This window comes from Saccopteryx leptura, chromosome 10 (genome assembly GCF_036850995.1).
Source record: "Saccopteryx leptura isolate mSacLep1 chromosome 10, mSacLep1_pri_phased_curated, whole genome shotgun sequence".
NCBI lineage: Eukaryota > Metazoa > Chordata > Mammalia > Chiroptera > Emballonuridae > Saccopteryx > Saccopteryx leptura.
The window spans coordinates 7,615,205-7,638,552 of NC_089512.1; the positions used below are offsets into that span (position 1 = coordinate 7,615,205).

Below are 23,348 nucleotides of genomic sequence, written 5' to 3' on the forward strand. Positions count from 1 at the left end.
GTTCAGTCCAGGATGGGCAGTGACTGTCTGATTCTAGCTAGAACCTGTACTCTTGAGCATTATGCTAGTTTGGGGGTTTATTTTTCTAACCATCAGAGCTACCCTGAAAAGTAGGGTGCTTTAAATTATGGTCACCAGTCATCTACATCAAGGGTACACATATACTCTGTAAATAGTTAGATTACCCTAAAGGAGCTTTCTGAATTGTCAAGATTCTATGATTTGAAATACAGGGACTACTTTGTCTGTTTCTGATACGCGTGCATTTCCCTTACCATGATTTAGTTAATGACACTATCCCTAATAACATGTTTCAGAATTTGCACAGTATTTTATTAGCTGTGACTGGTCCCTGTATATCTGTTGTTCAGTTCATGCACAGACAGCAAAGTATGCAGTTATATTCCTCTTCGTTTCTTAGTGGTAAACTTGTGACATTTTCCAAAAATAGATAATTGTAAGAAGAAGTGGCCAACAAAGATGGAAGTGTAGCAAAGAACCCAAAAGTAATAACACTGTAAGTGAAAGCAAATTGAATGTAAACGGAGTTGTAGAAGAAAATGGCTCATTGTGGGAGTTGTGACACCACTGCCATTCTGCAGTGCAAGGACCTTGGTGAAAATGAGCTCATCTATAAACAGGAGGAAAATGGTTTGATGAAAAAGATGAAGCTGTCCTAGAGCAAGTGATACTCCAAGAAATTTCACATAAAAGAAGTCTTGAACTACTTTGTGACATTGAAAGCACAAAAGATAAAATGTTAGAAGCTGATCCAAACATCGGAGTATGACAATTTGCGAAGGCATAGAAAAGATGCCATTGTCTATCGTGAGTTACATGATAAGAAGAAGGAGGCTGGCACTATTCAAATAACTCTTAAGTTTTTTTTTTCTTGAGAGACAGAGAGAGGTAGGCAAAAAGGAGAGAGATGAGAAGCATCAACTCATAGTTGATGCTACTTTAGTTATTTATTGATTGTTTCTTATATGTACTGTGACGGGGCCGTGGGTATAGGTGGGGCTCAAGCAAGCGACCCTGGGATCATGTAGATCAGGGGTCGGGAACCTATAGCTCGCGAGCCAGATGTGGCTCTTGATGGCTGCATCTGGCTTGCAGACAAATTTATAATAAGAAAAAAATAACGTTAAAAATATAAAACATTCTCATGTATTACAATCCATTCATTCCCTACTGCTCACGTTCCTGATTGCGGTGGCTGGAGCCAATTACAACTGTCCTCCGGGACAACACCAAATTTTTATTGGATAATGCGTAATGTACAGGGGTCGTTGTATGGCTCTCATGGAATTACATTTTATTATTATTTTTTTATTTTTTAAATTATTATTATTTTTTTTACAGGGACAGAGAGAGAGTCAGAGAGAGGGATAGATAGGGACAGACAGACAGGAATGGAGAGAGATGAGAAGCATCAATCATCAGTTTCTCATTGCGACATCTTAGTTGTTCATTGATTGCTTTCTCATATGTGCCTTGACCGTGGGCCTTCAGCAGACCGAGTGACCCCTTGCTCAGCGACCTTAGGTCCGAGCTGGGGAGCTTTTTTTGGCTCAACCCAGATGAGCTCGTGCTCAAGCTGGCGACCTCAGGGTCTCGAACCCGGGTCTTCCACATCCCAGTCCGACGCTCTATCCACTGTGCCACTGCCTGGTCAGGCCGGAATTACATTTTAAAATATGTGGCGTTCATGGCTCTCTCAGCCAAAAAGGTTCCCAACCCCTGATATAGATGATCCCGTGCTCAAGGTGGAGACTTTGGGTTTTGAAACCTGAGTCCTCAGAGTCCCAGGTCAACTCTCCATTGTGCCACCACTGGTCAGGCTCTTGATAAGTTTAAAAAAAAAATTATATCATTTTCATAGATAGTAAACTCTCTGATATTTCTCGTAGCAATATTTTTGCCAATTTATCTCCACAGGCAAGTGAGATAAAGGACAAAATAAACAAATGGGACTATATCAAATTAAAAAGCTTTTGCACAGCAAAAGACACCATGAACAAAATAAAAAAGACAGCCCCACAATGAGAGAACATCTTCACCAGTACATCTGATAAGGGGTTAATAACCAAAATTTATAAAGAACTTCTAAAACTCAGCACCAGGAAGGCAAACAATCCAGTTAAAAAATGGGCAAAAGAACTTAGACACTTCTCCAAAGAGGACATACAGATGGCCTATAGGCATATGAAAAAATGTTCAACGTCACTAATTGTCAAAGAAATGCAAATTAAAACCACAATGAGATACCACCTCATACATGTCAGAATGACGCTCATTAACAAATCAACACACTAGAAGTGCTGGCGAGGGTGTGGAGAAAAGGGAACCCACCTGCACTGCTGTTGGGAATGCAGACTTGTGCAGCCACTGTGGCGTTTTCTCAAAAAATTAAAAATGGGCCTGACCAGAGGTGGTGGCGCAGTGGCTAGAGCATCGGACTGGGATGCAGAGGACCCAGGTTCGAGACCCTGAGGTTGCCAGCTTGAGCGCGGGCTCATCTGGTTTGAGCAAAGCTCACCAGCTTGCACCCAAGGTTGTTGGCTTGAATAAGGAGTTACTCTGCTGTAGCCCCACGGTCAAGGCACATATGAGAAAGCAATCAATGAACAACTAAGGTGACACAATGAGAAACTGATGATTGATGCTTCTCATCTCTGTCCATTCCTGTTTGTCCCTATCTATCCCTCTCTCTGACTTTCTCTCTGTCTCTGTAAAAAAATAAATAAAAAATGCCTGACTTGTGGTGGTGCAGTGGGATAAAGCGTCAACCTGGAAGTGCTGAGGTCGCTGGTTTGAAACCCTGGGCTTGGCCCTGGCCGGTTGGCTCAGTGGTAGAGCGTCGGCCTGGCGTGCAAGGGGTCCCAAGTTCGATTCCCAGCCAGAGCACACAGGAGAGGCGCCCATTGCTTCTCCACCCCTCCCACTCTCCTTCCTCTCTGTCTCTCTCTTCCCCTCTCGCAGCAAGGCTCCATTGGAGCAAAGATGGCCCAGGCGCTGGGGATGGCTCCTTGGCCTCTGCCCCAGGCGCTGGAGTGGCTCTGGTCGCAACAGAGCGATGTCCGATGCCCGGAGGGGCAGAGCATCGCCCCCTGGTGGGCAGAGCGTCGCCCCCTGGTGGGCGTGCTGGGTGGATCCCTGTCAGGCGCATGCGAGAGTCTGTCTGACTGTCTCTCCCTGTTTCTAGCTTCGGAAAAATAAAAAAAAAAAAAAAAGGAAAAAAAAAAAAAGAAGAAACCCTGGACTTGCCTAGTCAAGGCACATATGGGAGTTGATGCTTCCAGCTCCTCCCTTCCTTCTCTCTCTCTGTTTCTCCTCTCTCTCTCTCTCTCTCTCTGTCTCTCCCTCTCCTCTCTAAAATGAATAAATTAAAAAAAAATAGAACTGCCTTTTGACCCAGCTATCCCACTTTTAGGAATATATCCTAAGAATACCAAATCACTGATTTAAAAGAAGACATGCACCCCCATGTTTATTGCAGCATTGTTTGCAGTAGCCAAGATCTGGAAACAGCTCAAGTGTCTATTAGTGGACAAGTAGGTTAAAAAGCTGTGGTACAGGCCCTGGCTGGTTGGCTCAGTGGTAGAGCATCGGCCTGGTGTGCAGTAGTCCTGGGTTCGATTCCCAGCCAGGGCACACAGGAGAAGCGCCCATCTGCTTCTCCACCCCTCCCCCTCTCCTTCCTCTCTGTCTCTCTCTTCCCTCCTGCAGCTGAGGCTCCATGGGAGCAAAGTTGGCCCGGGCACTGAGGATGGCTCCATGGCCTCTGCCTCAGGCGCTAGAATGGCTCTGGTCACAACAGAACAACGCCCCAGATGGGCAAAGCATCGCCCCCTGGTGGGCATGCCGGGTGGATCCCAGTTGGGTGCATGCGGGAGTCTGTCTTACTGCCTCCCCATTTCCAACTTCAGGAAAAAAAAAGGGTGGTGGTGGTACATACACAAAATTGAATACTACATGGCCATGAAAAAGAAAGAAATCTAACCTTTTGCAGTGGCATGGATGGACCAAGAGATTATTAGGCTAAGTGATATAAGCCAGGCAGAGAAAGACAAATATCATATGATCTCACTTATATGTGGAATCTAATGAATAAAGTGAACTAAGGAACGGAATAGAGGCAGAGGCAGAGTCACAGGGAGCAGAGGGACAGCTGTCAGAGGGAAAGGGGATGAGGGGATGGGATCAGAGAAGGTGAAGGGATTAGTGATATTATATCTACATTACACGTAGATAAAGTTAACAGGACAGCAAATCCCAGAGGAAAGGGGGGAGGGTGTTAGGGGGAGGAGGACAAAGGGGGTGTAATGGAGGACATAGGGGTGGGAGGTGAGGGTGTTATATTCAGTGGGACACTTGAATTCATGTTAACAATAAATTAAAATTAATAAAAATAAACATCAAAAATTTCAAAAGTAGAAAATAATTATAATTTCCTATGTTTTTCAATGTACTAAATACATGTTAGTTTCCTTGTTTTTTATTTTCTTGTATAATTACAACTGAATTTTTTTTTTTTCTTTCTTTTTTTTTTTTTTTTTTTCTTTTTCATTCTTCTGAAGCTGGAAACGGGGAGAGACAGTCAGACAGACTCCCGCATGCGCCCGACCGGGATCCACCCGGCACTCCCACCATGGGGCGACGCTCTGCCCACCAGGGGGCGATGCTCTGCCCATCCTGGGCGTCGCCATATTGCGACCAGAGCCACTCTAGCGCCTGGGGCAGAGGCCACAGAGCCATCCCCAGCGCCCGGGCCATCTTTGCTCCAATGGAGCCTTGGCTGCTGGAGGGGAAGAGAGAGACAGAGAGGAAAGTGCGGCGGAGGGGTGGAGAAGCAAATGGGCGCTTCTCCTGTGTGCCCTGGCCGGGAATCGAACCCGGGTCCTCCGCACGCTAGGCCGACGCTCTACCGCTGAGCCAACCGGCCAGGGCCGAAAGAATTTTTAATGTTTCAACAAAACATTTAGAAGATCACAGAACAATTGTAATTTTTCCCATTGATATTACAGTCACTTTGCATGATTTCAGCCAGCTTTGTTACTTTCTGGTCTTGCATTACTGTGCAAAATGAAGACTATTCTGTGTGTGTGTGTGTGTGTGTGTGTGTGTGTGTGTGTGTCACACAAAGAGAGAGAGAGACAAAGAGAGGGACAGATAGGGACAGACAGGAAGGGAGAGAGAGATGAGAAGTGACAGTTCTTCGTTGCAGCACCTTGGTTGTTCATTGATTGCTTTCTCATATGTGTCTTGACCTGGGGTGTGGGGGGGTAGGGTGGCTACCACTGACCGACTGACCCCTTGCTCAAGCTGGTGAGCTTTGCTCAAACTAGGTGAGTCCGTGCTCAAGCTGGTGACCTCGGGGTCTCGAACCTGGGTCCTCCGTGTCTCATTTCGATGCTCTATCCACTGCACCCCACTGCTTGGTCAGGCAAGACTATCCTTAATTGTTGAAAATTTAATTTTTTTCTTAAGCTTCTAGTAGCACTCTACCCTTTTATTGCAGAAATTTGTACATATATGCATATAACAACTACTCATGCTTATTTTCAGCAAGTTTTGCTTTTTAATCAAATGTTGTACTTACTGAAAATAATGTCTGTCTTCTTAGAATAACAAGAAAGGAGACATCCTTAAAGTTGGCATTGCCTGACCAGGCGGTGGCGCAGTGGATAGAGCGTCGGACTGGGATGTGGAGGACCCAGGTTCAAGACCCCGAGGTTGCCTGCTTGAGTGCAGGCTCATCTGGTTTGAGCAAAGCGCATCAGCTTAGACCCAAGGTCGCTGGCTTGAGCAAGGGGTTACTCGGTCTGCTATAGCCTCCTGGTCAAGGCACATATGAGAAAGCAATCAATGAACAACTAAAGTGTCGCAATGAAAAACTAATGATTGATGCTTCTCATCTCTCTCCGTTCCTGTCTGTCTGTCCCTATCTATCCCTCTCTCTGACTCTGCCTGTCTCTGTAAAAAGAAAAAAAAAAAAGGCTGGCATTAAGGAGAATCTCATATGTCTAGTGTTTTCTTTCTCTCTCTGATAGCTATTTTATTGAGATATTATTCATATATTATACAGTTCACGCATTTAAAGTATAGAATTCAGTGGTTTTTAAGTATATCTTCAATATATGTAACCATTAATTGCTACAGTTTTTTTTTTTTTTTTTTTGTATTTTTCCGAAGCTGGAAACGGGGAGAGACAGTCAGACAGACTCCCGCATGCGCCCGACCGGGATCCACCTGGCACGCCCACCAGGGGGCGACGCTCTGCCCACCAGGGGGCTATGCTCTGCCCCTTCGGGGCGTCCCTTTGTCGCAACCAGAGCCACTCTAGTGCCTGGGGCAGAGGCCAAGGAGCCATCCCCAGTGCCTGGGCCATCTTTGCTCCAGTGGAGCCTCGCTGCGAGAGGGAAAGAGAGAGACAGAGAGGAAGGAGAGGGGGTGGGGTGGAGAAGCAGATGGGTGCTTCTCCTGTGTGCCCTGGCCGAGAATCGAACTTGGGACCCCTTGCATACCAGGCCAACGTTCTACCACTGAGCCAACCGGCCAGGGCCATTGCTACAGTTTTAGAACATGTTTATCACTCCCAAAAGAAACTCCATATTCTTTAACCATCACCTCCAATCTTTTCTCTCCCTACCACCCCCTTTCAGCCTTTGGCAACCATAGTCTTTATGTCTTTATAGATTTACCCGCTCTGGACATTTCACATAAATGGAGTGGTATAATATGTGGTCTTTTGTGACTGGTTCTTTTACTTAGCATAATGTTTCCAAGGTTCATCCATCTTGTAGCTTATTAGTACTTCATTCCTTTTTAGAGACATGTAATATTCTATTACATGTGGGGGTGTGCCGCATTTTGTTTATTCATTTATCTATTGATGGACATTTGGATTGTTTCCACTTTTTGGCTTTTATGGATGCTGCTGCTATGGACTTTGGGTACAATTTTTTTTTTTTTTTTTTTTTTTTACAGAGAGAGAGAGTCAGAGAGAAAGATAGATAGGAACAGATAGACAGGAACAGAGAGAGATGAGAAGCATCAATCATCAGTTTTTTGTTGAGGTTCCTTAGTTGTTCATTGATTGCTTTCTCATATGTGCCTTGACCGGGGGGCCACAGCAGACCGAGTAACCCCTTGCTTGAGCCAGGGACTTTGGGTCCAAGCTGGTGAGCTTTGCTCAAACCAGATGAGCCTGCGCTCAAGCTGGTGACCTCAGGGTCTCAAACCTGGGTCCTCTGCATCCCAGTCTGACGCTCTACCCACTGCGCCACTGTCTGGTCAGGCTCATATGTGCCTTGACTGGGGTGCTACAGCAGACCGAGGGACTCCTTGCTCAAACCAATGACCTTGGGCTCAAGCTGGTACCAGGAGCGCCCGCGTTCAGGTTGGTGACCTCAGGGTTTCGAACCTGGGTCCTCTGCATCCTAGTCTGACACTATCCACTGCGCCACCACCTGGTCAGGCTGTTCCCTTTTTTAAAGATGGTACATTTACTTTTATTTATTTATTATATTTTAAAATTTGAACTTATTGGGGTAACACTGGTTAAAAAATTATACGTTTCCAGTGCACAATTCTACAACACATCTTTTATACACTCTATTGTGCGTTTATCCCACAAGTTCAGTCTCCATTTATCACTGTTTTATCCCTGTTCTTCTCCTTCTCTCTTTCCTCTCTCCTCCCCCCCGTCATTTTGTTCTATTTTTAAAAATTGATTTTAGAGAGAGCAAGGGAGAGAGAGAGAAAAAGAAACAGTTTGTTCCTTATTTATGTGTTCATTGTTTCACTCTTGCATATACTCTGATTGGGGATCAAACCCACAACCTTGGAATGTCAGGGTGACACACTAACTGAGCTCTTAGGCCAGGGCATTGACTGTGTTGAATTTAAAACTCAAGAATCAAGGATCTTCTTTTTTTTCCCCTTAGATTTTATTTATATTTGGAGAGAAATGAGAGAGAGAGAGAGAGAGAGAGAGAGAATGGGGAGGAGCAGGAAGCATCAACTCCCATATGTGCCTTGACCAGGCAAGCCTGGGGTTTCGAGATGGCAACCTCAGTGGTCCAGGTTGACGCTTTATCCACTGCGTCAGCACAGGTTAGGCAAGGATCTTCTTACTGGCTTGTAATTATAAGAAATGGAGGCTTGTGTTGTAAGGTGCTCTTACAAAAGCTTTATTTCAGCATTGGCTTTCAAGCAGTTTGTGGTCAGACTGAGCTATTAGCGATTGCTTTCCTCGCCACTTACACTTAGGAGTTCCAAACTGGTGACTACATATGCCACTTATATGATCAGTGTGACTAGTTTTCAAAAGTCCTTTCAGTTATTTATAAAGCAAAGGACTTGGCAACAAAAGTGCCTTTTATTCATATCAATCCTTTTTTGTGTGTGTGACAAAGACAGAGAGAGACAGAGGGACAGATAGGGACAGACAGACAAGAAGGGAGAGAGATGAGAAGCATCAATTTTTCGTTGCGGCACCTTTGTTGTTGATTGATTGCTTTTCCACATGTGCCCTGACCAGGGGACTACAGCAGACTAAGTGACCCCCTTGCTCAAGCCAGCGACCTTGAGCTCAAGGTGGTGAGCCTTGGTCAAACTAGATGAGCCTGTGCTCAAGCCGGTGACCTCGGGGTTTCAAACCTGGTTTCTCCATGTCCCAGTCCGACGCTCTATCTACTGTGCCACCACCTGGTCAGGAATTCTTTTGTTTTCTTGATGGGAAGAACCAGAAGAACCTTAGTTAGAGGAACAGTTAGATTTTTGTGGAAGTCTATAAAAGAAAAAATTGTTAAGCCAGCTTTCAGATTAAAAACCAATCTATTAGCAAGGCAGGACCTTCTTGCAGATACTGTGGTTAACTGTAGTTTAATGTAAGAAGATTTAAAGCTATGACTTTTGAAATTGAATCTTAGATTGTGTAGGCATGTTTCTGGTAAATATACTTTTATCATCTATATCAGAACTAGTTGGACTACTTTGAAATGCAGATTCTTGGGCCTCTACCCAGGCTTATCAAACAAGATTCTGGGAATAGAATTCTGTAATATATTTTAAACTAGGCCCTGGCCGGTTGGCTCAGTGGTAGAGCGTCGGCCTGGTGTGTGGAAGTCCCAGGTTCGATTCCCGGCCAGGGCACACAGGAGAAGCGCCCATCTGCTTCTCCACCCCTCCCCCTCTCCTTCCTCTCTGTCTCTCTCTTCCCCTCTCGCAGCTGAGGCTCCGTTGGAGCAGGGTTGGCCTGGGAGCTGAGGATGGCTCTGTGGCCTCTGCCTCAGGTGCTAGAATGGCTCTGATTGCGGCAGAGCAACCCCCCAAATGGGCAGAGCATCACCCCCTGGTGGGCATGCCGGGTGGTTCCTGGTCAGGTGCATGTGGGAGTCTGTCTGACTGCCTCCCCGTTTCCAACTTCAGAAAAAAAAATTTTTTTTTAAACTATCTTCTCAGGCGATGTCCACACTGAAGTTTAAAAAACAGCCTTTTAATTTTGTATCTTCTTCTCTTAAGAGTTTTTTTTTTCTTCTTCTGAAGTTGGAAACGGGGAGGCAGTCAGACAGACTCCTGCATGCGCCCTACTGGGATCTATCCGGTATGCCCACTAGGGGGCGATGCTCTGCCCATCCGGGGCATTGCTCTGTTGCAACCAGAGCCACTCTAGGGCCTGAGGCAGAGGCCACAGATCCATCCTTAGCGCCTGGGCCAACTTTGCTCCAATGGAGCTTTGGCTGCAGGAGGGGAAGAGAGAGACAGAGAGGGAGGAGAGGGGGAGGGTGGAGAAGCAGATGGACGCTTCTCCTGTGTGTCCTGGCCGGAAATTGAACCTGGGACTTCTACACTCCAGGCTGACGCTCTACCACTGAGCCAGCCGGCCAGGGCCTTCTTAAGAGTTTTTACCAGAGCCTGACCAGGCGGTGGCGCAGTGGGTAGAGTGTCGTTTTGGAATGCTGAGGATCCTCGAGGTTGCTGGCTTGTGCACAGGCTCATTCAGCTTGAGTACAGGGTTCTCAACTTGAGCATGAGATCATACTTAGACTTAATCCCATGGTCGCTGGCTTGAGCCCAAATGTTGCTGGCTTGAACCCAAGGTCACTGGCTTGGCTGTGACCCCTTGGTCAAGGCACATATGAGAAAACAATCAATGAACAACCTAGATGCTGCTACAATGAGTTGATGCTTTTTCTCTCTCTTTTTGTCTGTCCCTCTCTCACACTAAAAAAAAAAAAAAAAAAAAGGAAGATAGCAATATATTTTACATAGTAAGGGTTAGTATTGATTCATCAAACTTCTATTTCATTTGTATTTGCATGTGTGTGTGTAAAGAAATGTTTGTAAATATGGATCATTACGTAAAATGAATTTTTTCCCATGGGTTGTGATCAGAAGAGAAAAATGGAAGACCTCAAGTAGAAAAATGTACATGTTTTTTTTTATTTTAATTTTTATCTTTTTAATTTTTTTTAAAGAAACAGAGACAGAGTCAGAGAGGGATAGATAGGGACAGACAGACAGGAATGGAGAGAGATGAGAAGCATCAATCATAAGTTTTTCATTGCGATACCTTAGTTGTTCACTGATTGCTTTCTCATATGTGCCTTGACCGTGGGGCTACAGCAGAGTAACTCCTTATTCAAGCCAGCAACCTTGGGTCCAAGCTGGTGAGCTTTGCTCAAACCAGATGAGCCTGCGCTCAAGCTGGCAACCTTGGGGTCTCGAACCTGGGTCCTCCGTATCCCAGTCCGACTCTTTATCCACTGCGCCACTGCCTGGTCAGGCTACATGTTTTGTTTTACATTATTTTCTGTCTACCATATTCCTGGAACTGGGATAGGTGGTGGTGAACTCCCAAAGATCACTGGAAAAAAATAATCCTTGCTTTTGAACTCACAGTTTGTAAAGGATCATAGGTGCAAGAATAACAGTTTGTCGGTGGTGCGCTAGAAGCTCTGCAGGTCATGGAGACTTTCATGCAGTTCTCAACCTGTGGGTCGTGACCCTGGTGGGGGTCGAAAGACCAAAACACAGGGGTCGCCTAGAGCTGGAGATGACTGGGGTGAGTCTTGAAAGATGGAATAGAAAAATAGCATTTGAGTTAATTAAGTGAGAAGGAATTATTTTAGTATGCTTTTTTTTTTTTTTAATTTCAGTGAGGAGAGAGAGAAAGAAGGGGGAGGAGCAGGAAGTGTCAACTCCCATATGTGTACCTTGACCAGGCAAGCCCAGGGCTTCAAACTTGTGAGCTCAGTGTTCCAGGTTAACACTGTATCCACTGCGCCACCACAGGTCAGGCCGAAAGAATTATTTTAGGATCGAAGATGAAGAATTGACAGATTATTTCTGATTCAGGGTACTAATGTATTTATCCACTCTTATTCATGTCACACTTATTCTGATGTAGCTCCTGAGGGCATGGGGATCACTTTAGCAGTAAAGTGATGAAGGGAGGTTTTAGAGCAGCAGTTCTCAACCTGTGGGTCGTGACCCTGGTGGGGGTCGAAAGACCAAAACACAGGGGTCGCCTAAAGCCAGCCGGGGTCACGACCCACAGGTTGAGAACCGCTGTTCTAGAGCTTTTGTAACAACAGCTTTTCCTCTTTCTGGGACATTCTTTCTTCCTCAGAACTTTGTGTACTGGAGTTCATTTATAATATCCTTTTCAGATTATATTTTGTAATTGTGTTACTATCATCATTTAGAGTCCAAGACAGGATGGGAAGGTCAGTTGAGATCCGGGAAAAGTGTTATGCATTTCAGAGGGGCACACTCTATTTTTGTCTTCAGAAACGTTTTAGACTCTAGGCCAGTTTTCTAACTCTAGTCTTTATTTCTCAGTCAGCTTTGTAGCTATCTTTGTTTTCTCTTACTTTAGGACCATATTCACCTTTGGAATGTCAAGAGAGCTGGTGCATACACCAGAAGAAATTGTTATTTTTGTTCTTTATCTTTCTTGTAGATCCTTTGTTTACAGTTTACATCAGGCACCTTTAGCCAGTTGTTTCTCACATGCATTCTGACACACAAGCAGATATAGGATGATTCACTCCAAACAGTGCTCTTGAACTATTATGTGTTTCCTGAATGTTTAGAGCAGAGATGGATCACTGACCACCTAAGCAGAAGGAACTGCTTGGGTAAGATCTGGAGGTGCGTATCCTGTGTCAGAGCGTTTGGTTATGGCTCCATACCTGACAGTATGCTTCCTTGGAGCCAGGCAGAGAGAAGGCACTTCCATATGCTTTGAGTTCCCAGATATATAGTATATGATGAAAAACAACTTTTTTGTGTGTGTGTGACAGACAGAGAGAGGGACAGATAGGGACAGACAGGAAGGAAGAGAGATGAGAAGCATCAATTCTTTGTTGCAGCACCTTAGTTGTTCATTGATTGCTTTCTTACATGTGCCCTCACTGAGGGGCTACAGCAGAGCGAGTGTCCCTTTGCTCAAGTGACAACCTTGGGCTTTAAGCCAGCAACCTTTGGGCTCAAGCCAGCGACCATGGGTTCATGTCTGTGATCCCACACTCAAGCCAGTGACCCCATGCTCAAGCTGGTTAGCCCGTGCTCAAGCCAGATTAGCCCACGCTCAAACTGGCAACCTTCGAGTTTTGAACCTGGGCCCTCTGCATCCCAGTCTGACGCTCTATCCACTGTGCCACCACCTGGTCAGGTGAAAAATAACTTTTTAAGAGAATTAGTAGTAGTCAAGTTAATAGATGGTGAATGCTAATGGATGACTGTGTTATTTCTTCACTAGATGTTGCAAGAGTTTACTTTTGGGGGTAAGGTCAGTCGTGGTCTTGGTGAGGGGAGCTAACTGGTTACCAGTCTTCAGGATCTAGGTTATAATCTTTAACTGTAGATAATAACTTTTCAAGTGAGACAGACTGAGTGATTAGAGGTCTACCTTTTCTTGTTGCTTTTCTGCACCACCACTTCAACCCATCTTGTCTTATTCTGAATGGGAAGAATGATGGGTGAGCATAGATTTGTTTTTTTATTATTTTTTTTAAAGATTTTTTTTTTTTTTTTTTTACAGAGACAAAGAGAGAGTCAGAGAGAGGGATAGATAGGGACAGACAGGAACAGAGAGAGATGAGAAGCATCAATCATCAGTTTTTCGTTGTGACACCTTAGTTGTTCATTGATTGCTTTCTCATATGTGCCTTGACCGTGGGCCTTCAGCAGACCGAGTAACACCTTGCTCGAGCCAGCAACCTTGGGTCCAAGCTGGTGAGCTTTGCTCAAACCAGATGAGCCCACGCTCAAGCTGGCGACCTCGAGGTCTCGAACCTGGGTCCTCTACATCCCAGTCTGACGCTCTATCCACTGTGCCACCACCTAGTCAGGCTAAACATTTTATTTATTGATTTTACAGAGAGAAGAGAGTGGGGTTGGGACGAGAAACAGCAACTCATAGTTGCCTCACTTTAGTTGTTCATTGATTGCTTGTTGTATGTGCCTTGGCTGGGCAATCTCAGGGTTTCGAACCAGTGACCTCAGCATTCCAGGTTGACACTCGATCCACTATACCAGCACGGGTCAGGCACCATGGATTTAGATCAAGGGAATATAGTTTGGAGCTATTTCATCTAAGCTCTAGGAAAGCCAGACAAAATGCCTCTCCCCCCCAGCAGAGAACACTTTTTTTTTTTTTAATTTATTTTTTACAGAGACAGAGAGTGAGTCAGAGAGAGGGATAGACAGGGACAGACAGACAGGAATGGAGAGAGATGAGAAGCATCAATCATTAGTTTTTCATTGCGCGTTGCAACACCTTAGTTGTTCATTGATTGCTTTCTCATATGTGCCTTGACCGCGGACCTTCAGCAGACCGAGTAACCCCTTGCTGGAGCCAGCGACCTTGGGTTCAAGCTGGTGGGCTTTTCCTCAAACCAGATGAGCCCACACTCAAGCTGGCGACCTTGGGGTCTCGAACCCAGGTCCTCTGCATCCCAGTCTGACGCTCTATCCACTGCGCCACCGCCTGGTCAGGCAGAGAACACTTTTTAACTGACTAGATTGCTTATGCTTCCCAGATGTTTGGAAAATAGTGCAGTAATACTAAGATTTGGCTTTTCTAAAACCCCCTTTTCCCTACTTTTTTTTTTAGGTGTGTGCTAACCCTTCCTCATCTGGAACATCTAATGTTATAGAGCAAGGGAAATCCATATACATGTATTTGTTTGTATACCAGCCTGCTTATTTTCCTGTTCCATTACACTCTACCTCTAAGTGTAGATGTCTTTTTTTTTTCTTTTTCTTTTTTTTTTTGTATTTTTCTGAAGTTGGAAATGGGGAGGCAGTCAGACAGACTCCCGCATGCGCCCGACTGGGATCCACCCGTCATGCCCACCAGGGGGTGATGCTCTGCCCATCTGGGGCGTTGCTATGTTGCAACCAGAGCCATTTTAGTGCCTGAGGCAGAGGCCATAGAGCCATTCAGCGCCCGGGCCAACTTTGCTCCAATGGAGCCTTGGCTGCAGGAGGGGAAGAGAGAGACAGACAGGAAGGAGAGGGGGAGGGGTGGAGAAGCAGATGGGCACTTCTCCTGTGTGCCCTGGCCGGGAATCGAACCCAGGACTCCTGCACACTAGGCCGATGCTCTACCACTGAGCCAACTGGCCAGGGCCCTTGATGTCTTTTTATCTGTTTTTTTGGGGGCTAGGAGTTGGGCTGTTGGGGCTGTTGGTGGAGGTGGTAGGATAGAGTGTTATATTGCCTCTGACTTTTCAGTGTATTTAATGATCTTTTATCTCTGCCTCAGGCTTGCTGTAAAAAGTAATTACAGGTTATTTAACCTCTAAGTGCTTTGCTGTCCTCATTTTAAATTGGAGTGTTAATATAGCTACATACTAGAATTGTTCAACATATAATTGAATTAATATATGTAAATATACTGCTCACAAAAATTAGGAGATATTTCAAAATGAATATGAAGTGATAAAAAAGAAGCATTTGGTATTTTTATTAAACAAGAACATTAGAAAAGCAAACAAGTCAAAGAAAGTTGTTTGATCATGCAAATGAGATGCAAAACCAACTTTTATTTCATTGGTGAAAATACACTATACATAAGGCTGAAAGTGCTGGAGTATCTGCACGTTCTCTGATCCCCTAAATTATGTGATGAGTATAGACTATAAGTACTCAGTCAATGTTGAAATAATGCTGGAGAAGAATCCTTGTTTTTTCATACAAATCAGACTCAACAGGTTCAATATTGGGACTAGATTATGAATTTGTTTTACAATTAAAAAATTGTGACAGTAATTTTTTTTTTTACTGGCATTAAATAATTCTGAAAGTCTCTTTGTTCACTTGTAGTGGGGAAAATTTTGTAGAATAAGTGATTTTTAGAAATGGTCAATATGTGAGCTCTTTTTTCCCTGATTTCGTTTTTTCCTTTTGGTTGCCTGAATAGTAAAAATAGATCTGGTTTCCAGGGTTATCACAGCTTGTAACAAAAAGCTTTTTGATAAAGTTTGTTGTTGGATCACTAGGATGAGATCATTCTTTCCTAAGTAGTTTGTAATGTCCAAAGTATTTGTTGAAACAAAAGCCTGCTGGGTAGGCTAACCACACAATAAGCCTGACTTTGTGGTTATGTTTAGGGCAGGAGTGTGGGTTTTCTGTGTGATAGAATACCAGTGATATGTAGAAGAAGGTGAAAGGTACTTGGCACAATACCTGTGCACTCTGTTGGCCACGTGTAGAAAGAGATCAGACTGATAAAGGGGCTCAGGATACACTTAAGGTTGGAACCTGGGCTTAGGCCTTCATTGAGATATAATGAATTACAGTAATTGAAAACAGAATAGCTCTTCTACATTTGGATCAGTGCATCTCTAATTAAAAATATAAAAGATATTTTGAAACTGGAGAGAGGTGAATGCCACGGAATTAATTGAACTCTCTAAAATGGTTAATTGTTGCCTGAGTGGGGGTGGAACAGGGTAGTGCATCAACCTGGGTTGCTGAGGTTCCAGGTTCGAAAACCTGAGGTGGCTGGCATCAGTGCAGGCTCGCCAGCTTGAGTGTGGGGTCATCAACATGATCATTAGGTCGCTGGCTTGAGCCCAAGGTCACTGGCTTGAGCAAGGGGTCGTTGGCTTAGCTGGAGCCCCCGGTCAAGGCACGTATGAGAAGCAGTCAATGAACAATTAAAGTGGTGCAACTAGAAGTTGATGCTTCTCATCTCTCTCTCTTGTCTGTTTGTCTGTCTGTCTCTCAAACAAAATAAAAAGTAAAAAGGAAGCCTGGCCTGTGGTGGCACAGTGGGTAGAGTGTTGACCTGGGACATTGAGGTTGCTAGTTTAAAACCCTGGGCTTGCCCAGTCAAGGCACATGTGACAAGCAACAAGCAAGCAGTGAACAACTATGAGTTGACACTTCTCTCTGTCCCCTCCTCCTCTCTTTGTAAAATCAATAAGTAAAATCTTTAAAAATTTTTTTGGCCTGACCAGGTGGTGGCACAGTGGATAGAGCATAGGACAGGGATGTGGAGGACCCAAGTTCGAGACCCCGAGGTCTCCAGCTTGAGTGTGGGCTCATCTAGTTTGAGTAAGGCTCACCAGCTTGAGCCCAAGGTCGCTGGCTCGAGCAAAGGGTCACTCAGTCTGCTGTAATCCCCCCCCCCCAAGACACATATGAGAAAACAATCAACAAACAACTAAGGTGCCGCAACGAAGAATTGATGTTTTCTCTCTCCCTTTCTGTCTGTCCCTCTCTCTGACTCTCTCTGTAATAAAATAAATAAATAAATAAATAAATAAAATTAAATTAAAAAAAAATTTTTTTTTGGGGGGGAAGAAAATGATTAATTGTTCTGTAAATTTTACCGCAATAAATTATTAACGACAACTGGGAGGAAAACTGGTATATTCACTTCTCTGTTTGTACCAAATTAAATTGTTCACTTAGGAAATTTAATGAAGGCTTCAAGTTCACATCATGGGTATTGACTAGTGGCACAGTGTAAGAATTGATAATTAAATGGGATACAAAGATCTGTATCAGGTTGGCATGGCATTCAAAAAAAAAAAAAAAAGAATAGCTATTTGGCGCTATTTCTTTTTTTTTTTTTTAAAGATTTTAAGTAAATTTGCTTCTTGTAGTTGCCTCAATCAGACAAACCCAGGGCTTTGAACCAGTGACCTTAGTGTTCCAGGTTGATGCTTTATCCACTGCTCCACCATAGGTCAGGCTTGGTGCTATTTCTGATAAGTGACCTCTGAGAAAACTCAAGCATTCTAGCCTAGTATAGGAAATGGTCAGAATTATAATACCCCTTATCTTTCACTTGCTTCCTGCTTTGGAATATAGGACTGAAAGGAAATCCTGGTTCTAGTTGAGACTCAAGGATGACCTTGCACAAGTATCTTTGTTAATCCCCTTAGTCCTTTTCTCACTTATAAAATAAGAAGGTTGGATTTACATGCCCTTTTTAAAGTCTTGTCATTCAGTTGAAAATATTAGATACACATTGTTAAGGTGTTTTGTTTTTCTGAACAATGATAAGTCCTTAGTAGTAGAGTTGGTCACTGTTGTCTATGAATCAACAAAGTTGGTTTTACAGAGTACCAGTGGTAAGACTTCAGATTTGAAGGTTCAGTGGAGAGCCAGTTGTCAGTGATTAGAGACTTGGAAGGTACTCTCATACAGATTTTCCTCCAGGCTTAACTAAGTCTCTTCAGGGAATTGTAGATTGTAAGAGTGCAGTTCTAGGTCTTGGATTAGATATAAGTTGGAAGTGAATACTGGTGATTATTAGAATATTAAAGGGGGTTATCCCTTTTTTTCCATCTGTTTTTGAATACCTGGTCTGGGGAACATAAGGGAAGTATTGTGAACAATTAATATTTTTCTGTTTTAGAAATTTCTATAAATAAGGCTCACATGATTTTTATGCGTAAACAATATAAAATATTGAAATGGCACTTAGCTCTAGTGGCAGTAATCAAGCACTTGAATGGCTAACTCTCTGACCACTTTATTTTATTTTTATTTATTTTTAGATTTTACTTATTCATTTTTAGAAAGAGAAAAGGGAGGAGGAGCAGGAAGCATCAACTCCCATATGTGCCTTGACCAGGGAAGCCTGGAGTTTCAAACTGGCGACCTCAGCATTCCAGGTCAACACTTTATCCACTGCATCACCACCGGTCAGGCTCTCTGACCACTTTAGAAGTGCACATTCTGACCATGTCCAGAAACAAAGACAATTTAAAATTATTGCATTTTCTTTTTAGTGCATGCATGTGCACGCAAGAAAGTGACAGATAGGAAGGGAGAGAGGAGAAGCATCAACTCATAGTTGTAAAACTTTTAGTTGTTTATTGATTGCTTCCCATAAATGCTTAATTGGGGGGTTCAAGCCAAGGCAGTGACCTTGGGCTCAAGCCAGAGACCATGGGATCATGCTGATGATCTCACGTTCAAGGCGATGACCTGAGTGTCCAAGGTTGAAGCTCTATCCACTGTGCCACCACTGGTCATGCAACATAATTTTTATTTTTTTGTATTTTTCTGAAGTTAGAAGCGGGAGGCAGACAGACAGACTCCCGCACGTGCCTAACCAAGATCCATTCGACATGCTCACTAGGGAGCTATGCTCTGCCCATCTGGGCATAGCTCCGTTGCAACCAGAGCCATTCTAGCACCTGAGGCGGAGGCCATGGAGCCATCCTCAGTGCCTGGGCTAACTTTGCTCCAGTGGAGCCTTGGCCTGCGGGAGGGGAAGAGAGAGACAGAGAGAAAGAAGAAGGGGAAGGGTAGAGAGGCAGGTGGGCACTTCTCCTGTGTGTCCTGGCTGAGAATTGAACCTGGGACTTCCACACACTGGGCTGACACTCTACCGCTGACCCAACCGGCCAGGACCCAGGATTATCAGTTTTTTTTAAAAGAACTGTCTTTAGCCTGACCAGGCGGTGGCGCAGTGGATAGAGCATTGGACTGGGATGCAGAAGGACCCAGGTTTGAGACCCTGAGGTCACCAGCTTGAGCGCTGGCTCATCTGGCTTGAGCAAAAAGGCTCACCAGCTTGGACCCAAGGTCACTGGCTTGAGCAAGGGGTTACTCGATCTGCTGAAGGCCCACGGTCACGGCACATATGAGAAAGCAATCAATGAACAACTAAGGTGTCGCAACGAAAAACTGATGATTGATGCTTCTCATCTCTCTCTGTTCCTGTCTGTCTGTCCCTCTCTCTGACTCACTCTCTGTCCCTGTAAAAAAATAAATAAATAATAATTAAAAATAAATAAATAAAAAGAATTGTCTTTATTGATTTTAGAGAGGAGTGTGTGTGTGTGGGGATAGGAGCGAGAAGCATCAATTTGTAATAGTTAACTTCTCTTATGAGCCGTGATTGGGTAAGCCTGGCGTTTCAAACTGGTGACCTCAGCATTCTGGGTCAACAATTTATCCACTGTACCACCACATGGTGGGCGCATCAATTTTTTACATGAATATGTCCATAGAAGAATTTTTAACAAAGATTGTATTTATTGATTTTAGAGAGAGGACACAGAGAAAGGCAGGGGGGAGAAGGAGTGAGAAACATAGTTGCTTTCTGTATGTGCCTTGACTGGTCAAGGCAGGGGTCTCAAACCAGCAACTTGAGTGATCCAGGTTGATGCTTTTATTCATTGTGCCACCACAGGATGGGTAAGAATTTTTCACTTAAATATTTTCAAATTAATTTTAAAAATTGTAGAAAATAGATTTATAGAAAAGTTGTGAGGATGGTACAGAGTTTCCATATACTTCATACCCAGTTTCTCGTTATTAACATTTTACATTAATATGGAATATTTGTTACAATTAATGGACCAGTTTTGATACATTACTAACTGAAGTTCATACTTTATTTGGGTTTACTTTTTCTGTTCTAGGGTTTCTTCCAGGATACTACATTACATTTAGTTGTCATGCTTAGGCTTTTCTTGGCTGTGATAGTTTCTCAGATTTGATTTTTAGTGATCTTTTTTTGGATGACTTTGGCAACTTTGAGGATTATTGCTCTGACATTTTGTAAAATGTCCTCCAAGTGGGATTTGGCTGATCTTTTTCTTATGGTTAGACTGAGGTTATGGATTTTGAGAGGGAAATTACTGCTCTGGCCAGTTGGTCAGTGGTAGGGTGTCAGCCTAGCCTGTGGATGTCCTGGGTTCAATTCCCAGTCAGGGCACACAGGAGAAGTGGCCATTGGCTACTCCACCCCCACCCCACTCTCTCTCATTCTTTCTTGCAGCCATAGCTGGATTGGTTCTCGTGCATCGGCCCCAGGTGCTGAGTATGGTTCCTTGGAGCCTCCACCTCAGGCACTAAAGTAGCTTGATTGTGAGCATGGCCCTAGATGGGCAGACCATTGGCCCCAAATGGGGGTTGCCAGGTGGATCCCGATCAGGGTACATGTGGGTATCTGTCTCTCTCTCTCCCCTTCTCTCACTTGGAAAAGAAGAAAAAGGAAAAAAGAGAAAGAAAAGAGAAGAAGATTATGAGGTAAAATGCTTTTTTTTTGCTATTATGTCAAGGGTATATACTGTCAACATGACTTAGCAGTGTTAACATTAATAATTTTTCTTTTCTTTAGAGAGACAGACAGAAAGGGAGAGAGATAAGAAGCATCTACTTGTAGTTGCGTCACTTTAGTTGTTCACTGATTGCTTCTCATATGTGCCTTAACTGGGGGCGGGGGCTTCAGCTGATTCAGTAACCCCTTGCTCAGCAGTGATCTTGGGCTCAAGCCAGTGATCTTGGGCTTCAAGCCAGGGACCATGGGTCATGTCTATGATCCCACACTCAAGGCAGCACCAGTTATTAGATTAAGTCATATGAAAAAATATTTTTATAGGTCAAAAACAAATATCAATCATTTTATATGGTTCCACCTACTAAATATTAAATACATTTTGTTGACCTGAGATGTCAAATCATAGTCAAAGTGGTAGGCTTAAAAAATACATTATAGGGCCCGGGCCAGATGGCTCAGTGGATAAAGCATCAACCTAGGATGCCAGAGGTCATGGGTTTGACCCCCGTTCAAGTCACAAATACGAAGCAATCAGTGAGTACACAACTAAATAGAATAAGTAAAACAACGAGTTGTTGCTTCTCTCTCCTCTCCATTTCAAATCAATGGGAAAAAAAAAAACCCACAAAAAAACTTTATAGATAATTCTTTTTATAAATCGAGTGAGTTGACTTGCCTGTGATCTTATATCCGGCTATGACAGGGGTAAAGAGAAGCCAGATGGCCTACCAATGATGAATTATTTTAATTTTTTTTTCTTTTTTTTCCAAGTGAAAGGAGGGGAGACAGGCAGACTTCCATATGTGCCCCGACCAGTATCCACCTGGCAACCCCTGTCCAAGACTGATCCTCTGCCCATCTGAGGCTCTGCTGGGAACCAAGCTATTTTTAGCACCTGAAGCAGAGGCTCCATGAAGCCATCCTCAGTGCCTGGGCCAATGTGCTCGAACCAATGAGCCATGGCTGTGAGAGGGGAAGAGAGAGAGAGAGAAAGGGAGGGGTCAAGGTGGAGAAGCAAACGGTCTCTTTTCCTGTGTGCCCTGACCAGGAATTGAACCCAGGACATTCACATGCTGGGCTGATGCTCTACCACTGTGCCAACCAGCCAGGGCCAAATTATTTTAAATCAGACTTGAGTTATTGTTAAAAGCTTGGTATTTCTTTCTTCTCTTGTAGAAATAAAGGCATAATTAGAAGCTGTGTATTTGACAATAGGCCTAATGTCCATGGTACTCTCCTTAGAAATGATCACAAATGCCATTTTCACATGATATGCTTAGATAGGATGTAATACTTTAAATATCTCCTGGCCCTGGCCGGTTGGCTCAGCGGTAGATCGTCGGCCTGGCGTGCGGGGGACGTGGGTTCGATTCCCGGCCAGGGCACATAGGAGAAGCGCCCATTTGCTTCTCCACCCCCCCCCCTTCCTCTCTGTCTCTCTCTTCCCCTCCCGCAGCCAAGGCTCCATTGGAGCAAAGATGGCCTGGGCACTGGGGATGGCTCCTTGGCCTCTGCCCCAGGCGCTAGAGTGGCTCTGGTCGCGGCAGAGCGACACCCTGGAGGGGCAGAGCATCGCCCCCTGGTGGACAGAGCGTCGCCCCCTGGTGGGCGTGCTGGGTAGATCCCGGTAGGGGATCATGCGGGAGGGGAGTCTGTCTGACTGTCTCTCCCCGTTTCCAGCTTCAGAAAAAATACAAAAAAAAAAAAAAAAAAAACTCCTTAGAAAATAAGGGTAATAGAGTAACAAATTATGTAATGTGTTAGTTTGTTGTGATATACAGAGTTGCTAATATTTTCAGCCATATTTTATGGATACAAGTCCAAATGTGCAAACTGGTGTCAATCATAGTATCTGGAATGGATGTCTGTAAGATTTTCACAAGTATTTTTGTAGAAATTTAAGGTCCCTCATGTTTATATGGGAAACTGTATCTTGCTGCCTTTTTGTAGGTTTGTAACAAAAGAACTTGATTGTTTTATTAACTAGTGTAAATTTTAGAAAATCTCTTTATATCAGTTTATTTTTAAAATGAGGGTTTTAGATATATAAGGTTCTTTTTTTTTTTTTTTTTTCCTTTTCTGAAGTTGGAAACGGGGAGGCAGTCAGACAGACTCCCGACCGGGATCCACCCAGCACGCCCACCAGGGGGCGATGCTCTGCCCATCTTGGGGCGTTGCTCTGCTGCAATCAGAGCCATTCTAGTGCCTGAGGCAGAGGCCACAGAGCCATCCTCAGCACCTGGGCAAACTGCTCCAATGGAGCCTTGGCTGCGGGAGGGGAAGAGAGAGACAGAGAGGAAGGAGAGGGGGAGGGGTGGAGAAACAGATGGGCACTTCTCCTGTGTGCCCTGGCCGGAAATCGAACCCGGGACTCTCGCATGCCAGGTCGACGCTCTACCACTGAGCCAACCGGCCAGGGCCAGATATATAAGGTTCTTGTATTAATGTTATCTCCTTTCACATATCTAGCATTTCAGTGACTTGACACAGTTAAGATTTATTTCTTGCTTCCTGTGATAACTGAAGAATTCCAGTTCCTTTCATCTGGTGTCTTCGAGTCTTCCACTGGATCCTTTTTTATTTATTTGGTTGAGAGCAAAGAGCACCAGCAAGGAGGAGCTTATTTCATGTTTTGTGGTGAAGCATATTATTTCATCTTGCATTCCACTGACAAAAATCCAGTCATATGGTCTCAACTTGTAACTGCCAGGGGGGTAGGAAATATCTTTCTGAGGACTCAGGAAGAAGAAATAGGACTGGGAGCATTGAGCACATCTTTGCTGTACTCCCATTTCAG

General features: G+C 44.1%; 1 protein-coding gene across 22 annotated transcripts in view; it reads left to right on the forward strand.

Annotated features, from left to right (window-relative positions):
• MAP4 (microtubule associated protein 4) overlaps nucleotides 1-23,348 on the forward strand; it is a 173,905-nt gene that overhangs the window by 21,493 nt on the left and 129,064 nt on the right. Inside the window, exon 1 of one of the 22 annotated variants that reach the window (XM_066351623.1) lies at nucleotides 18,065-18,179. The exons of the other annotated variants lie outside the window; for them this stretch is intronic. The gene's annotated coding sequence lies outside the window, so the exon portion shown is untranslated. Of the gene's footprint in view, nucleotides 1-18,064; nucleotides 18,180-23,348 lie in introns of those variants that run through there. 22 annotated transcript variants of the gene reach the window in all.